Raw genomic sequence first — 7,570 nt, forward strand, 5'->3', positions numbered from 1 at the left:
GGACCTACAAAATCCAAGGCCCACTTCTCAAATGGCTCTAAAAATATCTGATGGTGTAATAACATCTCATCTAACTAGAGCGGTTGACCCATTCTCTGACAACTGTGACATCCCTTCACAAACTTCTTTGCATCTTAAAATATAGTGGGCCAATAGTACCTCGTTGAAAGCACCTTATACCCTATCCTTTTATTTGCAAAGTTCCCCCCCACAAGGTTCTTCATGACAAGCTTTAAGGATATCAAAGAGTTCATCATCCCTCACACAACACTTGATCTGATGATCTGATCCAGTGTGATAGAGGTTTCCTTCGATCCAAGAGTATCTTGCGCTTTGATGAACACTTATTTTCTTCTCATGTGAGGATATGTGTTGTGGGAATCTTCTTGCATCAAGATAATTAACGATGTCTGCATACCACGGTGAGCGAGTTGAAATAGAAAAAATATATTCATCGGGAAAAGAATCTTCAACAAACATGCATTCATCATCAATAGTCAGCCTAGAAATAAAACCAAACATTGCATTGTCTTTCCCAGGTTTATCTAGGATTGTTATATCAAATTCCTATAACAACAATAACCAATGCGTAACCCTACCATTAATGATTGGTTTATTCATTAGAAAATGAATGGAAGAGTGGTCAATGTGTACAAACACTTGATATCTCGTAATGTGGTGTCAAAATTTGTTGATGGAATACACTACTGCAAGGTTTTTTTTTTTTTTTTTGTCACTGTGTCAAGTTATTTGATGGAATACACTACTGTCAAATTCTTTCTTATGTAATAGATGGCATAAGGTTTTCTGTCCTCCATCTAACCCAACACAACTCCCACAACAGTATCAGATGCATATGTGGCTATATGAAACGATAGGCTCCAGTTTGGTCCTCGCAAAAAAGAGGGTTGTTGATACACACTTTTTCAATTCTATAAAGGCTTGCCCACATTTCCTTGACCAAACAAATTCCACATCTTTAACAGGTAGAGAAAATAAAAGGGATGCAATTCTTGAAATTTTTTCTATAAACCTTTTATAATACCCTGCATGTCTCAAAAATCTACGTACCTCTTTTTGTGTTTTGGGAACTAGAATTTTTAGAATTGCCTCTATCTTAGCAAGGTCCACTTTAATTCCATCAACAAAGATAAAATTTCCTAGCACAATTCCTTCATTCATTATCATGTGACATTTTTCAATACTTAAAGAAACATTAGTTTGTACGCATTGTTCTAGTACTTTTTCAAGATTAACTAATGTTATTTTAAAAACATCACCATAAGGTGTAAAGTCATCCATGGATACTTCTAAATAGTCATTTAACAAATCTGATAATATCCCCAATACCGCCCTTTGGAAAGTTGTTGGTGTATTACAGAGTCCAAAAGGAAGAAATCTGTATGAAAAGGTTCCCCAAGGGCAGGTAAAGATGGTTTTATCCTAATTTTCTGGGGCAATCTATATCTGATTGTAACCACTAAACCCGTCTAGAAATGAAAATAATTTATTTCTAGACAAGGTGTCAAGGACCTAATCTATGAATGGAAAAATAAAATGGTCCTTTTCGGTGGCCTTGTTAATTTCTCTATAGTCTACACAGACTCTTCAATTGCCATTATTTTAGGGACAATGACAAGTGGGGATACCCACTTACTATCAGAATTTGGATAGATGAAATTGGCATTTAGGAGTTTTGCAATTCATCTTTTACTACGTCCATAACTATTGGGTTCATACATTGTTGTGGCTGCCTAACTGGATTGCAACCCTCTTTTAAATAGATATGGTGAGTGCACATGCTAGGATGGATTCCTTTCATGTCTGTGTAATCCCACGCAAATGCCTTTTTATACTTTTGTAACAATTGTAACAACATTTTGTTTTGTTCGGAAGTCAGGTTCAGATTAACATTTATATTTTTACTTGGTTTTATTTCGACCATGTTGCTCTTGATGTTCAGAGTGGTCTTCATATGTTCAAAGCTCAAGTCTTCCACAACATCTTCCTCCCCCGAGTCCTCAATAGAAGTAACAGAAAGAGGATTACTGATAAAACCATTTATAATATCATCTTTTGTCTCATCCTTAAAGTAATGGGCTTTACCAAGGGTAAGAATTGGCTAGGCATTTTCAGATTCGGTTTCAAATTCATCCCATAAGGGATTTCCCAAATCCTTACTTAGTTTTGTACGAGGATAAAGGTGGAGGATCTTCGTAGCCTGCCCATATGAAATTGTCATAAAGACCAACCTACAACCTATAAATGTATCCGTAGTAGCCAACCAAGGCCTTCCTAAAATCAAGGAATTCCCCCCAGGTTTGATTTGGTTTGTAAAATAAGAAGGTATGCTAGATACCTCTAGGTATCCACCGTAATAACTACGTCTTCTAATACCCCTTCTGGTATAAAACGAGACCTATTTTCTAATTCAAGTACGGTAGGTGTTTGTCTCAGCCCGTGCAAACCTAGGATGGTAAATAATTCTTTAATCATTACGTTAATTGCTGTCCTAAGTCAATTAGTGTATTTGGGATGGGCGTCTCATCAATGTAAACAATAACTGTAGGATTCCCTAGATCATTATATTTAGTCAATGGAGACTGACCAATCATTAATTTTGATAATTTCCCCATCACATGGATAGTGACAGGGTATTTAGGCTTTCTTTTAGGTTTTTTAACATAGGTTCCTTACTGTTTTCACATAGATGGGAACGTCCTTGATAACTTGTAGCAGGGGAATGCTGATGTGTAGATTTTTCAATTCTCTGAGAAAATCGGAGTCAGGCTATGATTCCATCCTAGTTTCTGATAATCTTTGTGGACATGGAGGGTCCTTAGTTATTGTAACAACTGGGTCAGCTGATACAAATATACCAACATTATTCGGTTAGCTGTTACAGGTGTAACAACATCACCTTGACCTGCAAGAGCAGTCTTGTGAGAGTGCACAGGACCATCCTTAGGAGATTCACATTCTTCCTCAGTGATAATATGAGAGTTTTTTACTACTTTTCTCGATCATAAATGGATTTCATTACATTCAATGGGAATGATGTAGTAAGTTTGGAAGGAAGCAGGAGCTTCTAAAGCATAGGTTGCCTTATTATTTGGGTTAGGATTAGGTTTTACATGTAATTGGGGTCGTATGGGAGGTGTAGCAACAGGTGTTGAGAGAGGCGGTAGCTGCAATTGTTGTTGCATTGGTAACATAGAAGTGGTTGGACCTAAAGAATTTCCTCTCCAATTTTGGGGACAATAATATGGATGAGATGCAGGGTATTGGAAAGGTTGAGAGGGAGACCACTGGTTCCATGGTGAGGAAAACTGAGATGGAGGAGGAGAGGAATATTTCCATAGAAATTTTTGTGCATTATATAAACTATTCCATGGACTAAAAGAAAAATATTGATATATACCTGGTGGTCGTGGCTGGGCTTCCTAGAACAAATGAAGTAAGAGGATTGGACTTCCTCCCTTGATTCCTTGAGCACTTCTTTTAGTCTGGGAAGTTATGGACAATAGTCTGTAGAATGCTTTGAATAAAAAATGTTGCGCAAGTTGATGTTATCGACTTTACAATCCCTCAAGGAATGTTTATCCTTACATTTCGGGCATAATATAGCCAAAACTTTGTTGGCTTCATCCTGTGCCTTTTTTACTTGTGCAGTTGTCAGTTGGGTAGATAAAGTACTGAGAATGCCAGTCTTAAGATTCTCGAACAGGTTCCTGATCTCGACTCTGGTCACACCTCTATTTGCAGATTTTTTTATTCGAACAAAGGCATCCCATGTCATGCTTCTTCCTCGTGATGATCCTCTCGAGAATCTTAAGTAGAGTTTTATTATCTCCTCAAATGATTCTTGAGATATATCTCCCTTCCCTAGAATATTTAATGTATCCAGGCAGTCATCTCTCATTCCCCGTATGAATATAGTTTTCAGGATTTCTGGATCCAAATCACTATGTTTAGATCTCTATAGATTATAGTGGAATCGCTCCACATAATCCTCCAGGCTTTCTTCTTCCTTTTGTGTCATCCTGAATATTTATTCCCTCAATTCCTTGGTCCGATAATAGTCCTGATATTTTAATAGAAAGGTAGTTTTCATATCTCCCCATGTTCAAATAGTAGCAGAGCCTAGTCCCATGAACCATCTTAATGTCGCTCCCTTTAGAGTAGCAGGGAACAATTTCAACTTCTGAGCATCCAAAGTATAATCATAGCTCCTGCACAGGACATCAAATTCAAACAAGAATGTATCAAGGCCTTCTACAGTCAATCCTTGAAAAGATGGAAGGGTTGATAAAGGAATGTTTTTCGTGGGAGCTCCGCCCCTTATATCACCTATTGGAAATTCAAAGGTGGTATCAGTGGCATATGTCCTATCATTTTTATTTTTATTGTTTTCCCCCACTGTAGATTCTCCTGATCTCTGTTTTGATGAGTCTCCTCCCAAAGACTGTTCAGGTGGGTGTCCCGTGGATGAAGATTCTTGTGATGATTATTCAGGTTGCTCTGGGGCTGGTTGTTTCATTGCATTGCCTGAATATGGGTATTGATAAGTAAAAGAATATTCTTCCAATTCTAGCTCTTGGTGCTTCCCACTGGTTTCCCCTTGTCCTTTGAATCCAAAGTTCCAGCCGCTAGTTTATTCCTGCATTTCTCAAATTGAATCTACAGTTTCGAGAGTATGTATACTAGTTTGAGGGTGATGAGGTCCTAAGACGGAGGAACCAGATGCTTCTGACCTTAATATGGGAGTAACAACTTTTTGTGGTCCTGTTTTTCTTGTATCCCTCTATGAATTTGACTGTTCTCTCTTTTCTTTTGAGATTAATTCCTGAATGAATGTTTTCCTCCTTAAATCTGTGCTTTTCTTGTTCCTTTTATGACCCGTTTTTCTTGTAGGTTTCTTACAATTATTATGTTTCATGTCTCTTCTGTTCATACACTCTACACATGGATCCTGTGTGTAATTTTTTCGCACTCCAAGTGCCTCAGTGGTTACAGTGGTGAGCCCGCTCAGGTACATTAGAGTGATGCGCCAGTTCTTACTTCTCATCTTACTGCCCAACATCTGTAAGACTGAGGACACTTCTAAAAAGAGAAATTCAAAAGTTAACACACCCTAAGTGTTCTAATGATCACAGTGGTGAGCCCGCTCATGTATGTTAGAGTGATGTGCACGTTCTTACCTCTCGTCTTATCGCCTAGCACCTATGCACTAGAAACACTATACTAACAAAACACACTGGATGATTGTATCGTCAAGTACCTTCCCCGATAACAATGCCAAAATCTTGTGGCGGTTTAATCATTGTTTAATTTGACTAAACCGCAAGAATTTAATTTTAAACCAGTGTAAGTCTGTTTATTTCAAAGGTGTACGCACTGTCTATTCGATACATAACATCCAGGGAAAGAAGTCAAAGAAAATGTCGTTGAACACAATTGTAGAACTTAAAGCACTCATGCAGAAATTAAAAAGACATTCTAAAGAAATGAAATCCACTCATCACACTTCATGTTTTTCTCAAAGAACAAGCATGCCACACATCATTAATAAAACTATATCAACTAATTAAATATTATATTTCTAACCAATCCTGTGTAATAGCATATAATGAATCTGAAAACAAAAGTGCATTTATACTACAATTTATACGACATTAATAAATCCACACTTAAAAGAAAAAAATCCAAACAACTAATCTACTACTACTGCAATCCCTCCTAAAGAGGAGGGCCTTTCCTCGGCGCAGGGATGAAATGGAAACTAGTTAACAACTCAACACGAGATTTGTATGAACATCACCAGAAGTGTTTTGTATTAAAAATGAATGGAAAATACAATATCAAAATGTTGATGTTGTTCCTGTGTTGTCGTTCCCTTTTTATGGAACCGAACATTTTTATAAAGTTTACAAGCCCCAAAAATTAAGTAATAGATCAGTCATGAGAATATCACGATTCTCATGCTGATCAATATTAAGAGAAAAATCGAAAGCATTACAAACAATTTCCCAATAAAAGACCAATTCAAGTTACACCATCTCCACAATCATAACCGCTTATATCCTTTGACCGCCCATAGATAATTCATGGTTCTTTGACAACTACCTTTGGAGACAACAACCATGGTCTTTGGAAGTTGCAGTGTAACAACAACTCGGGGTGTAACAACAACACTTCAGACTGTAATAGAAAATTCTCGAAGTGTAACAACGAGTAACAACAACAACTGCTTGAGGGTTGGGGCATAGGAGATTTGAGAAGAAGAAGACTCAGTTGAAATAGGGTTTGAGTTAGGGTTTGGTCGTTGGTAACCATGGCGGAATGTGGAGGAGGGAGCTCTGCTCCCTCCTACAGTTAAGTAGCTGCGAATAGAAGCAAGGGAGTTGGTCAGCATCGCTTCAAGAAATCAACGAAGGTGACTACTGAGGATATTAACACAGGAAATACCAGACCTCACAGACAGGAAGAGAATCACGAGGAAGATAGCAGGGAGAAGAGGATAGGGGGCAGCAGTCAAAAAGCTGCACCTATGAGTGTGACAGGGTCTATAAACCCAAGTCGACCATTATTCCTCGAGTAGTTTTAAGTGACCCAGCCATACAGGTGCACAGAGATCACATGGTGGAATATGCGGTTATATGCAAATTTATGGGGATTTGGCCGACGGAGAAGGTTTTGCACACATGGATAAGGAACCACTAGAAACCAATGGGGGAAATAAACCTTCACCTTGGGTCCAAGGGCTTCTTTACGGTGGTGTTCACAAGCGTAGAGGATAAAGATAGAGTGCTCGAGGGAGGACCCTATTTTTATGCTGCTGCAGGCCTTTACATGCGACCATGGGTGATGAACTTTGTCCCAGAACATGAAAGGTTCACTTCGATACCAGTATGGATAAGACTTTACTCTCTTCCTTTAGATTATTGGTTGTCGGAGTCTCTAAAGGCTATCGAAAATAAGCTAGGGAATTTTATAAAGATATCAGATGCGACTCTAAGAGGAAAATACACTTCCAGACGAGATCATTTTAGAAATGTATGATGAAGAATGGGTGTAGGCGGTGGACTATGAACATGTCCCATTTAGGTGCCGTAAGTGCCATGAACACGAACACCTATACAGAGACTGCCCATCAAACAAACTGGAGAGCAACACGAAAACCACCACATGCAAAGATCCCGAGGGTTTCACTAAGGTGGGGGGTAAAGGGAAAGGAGGAAAGCGGTACCAAAAGAAAATCAACAAGGACGGGCAACCAAGCCACAATAGTTTCAAGATCTTAGAAGAAGAAGTTGGAAACAATGGGGCAAACCAAGAATCAGAGACTAATCCCACTGAGAAGGAAAGGGATGCTAACATGGAGGATATACTAGAGAACAACCAGTGAAAGGATGATATACTGAGCATTATGGAGCTCAGCAGGGACCATGAGATGACCCCAAGTGAGGTGGGAACGGAGGACCATGAACTGTAGGAGATTCTAGAGAGGGAGAATCTAGATCTAGAAAAGTTTTTGGAACAGGGAATCACCAAAGGGGTTGATTCCCTG

This window comes from Pinus tabuliformis, chromosome J (genome assembly GCF_031772625.1).
Source record: "Pinus tabuliformis cultivar Carrire ecotype Pingquan chromosome J, CPIR1, whole genome shotgun sequence".
NCBI classification, from domain to species: Eukaryota; Viridiplantae; Streptophyta; class Pinopsida; order Pinales; family Pinaceae; genus Pinus; species Pinus tabuliformis.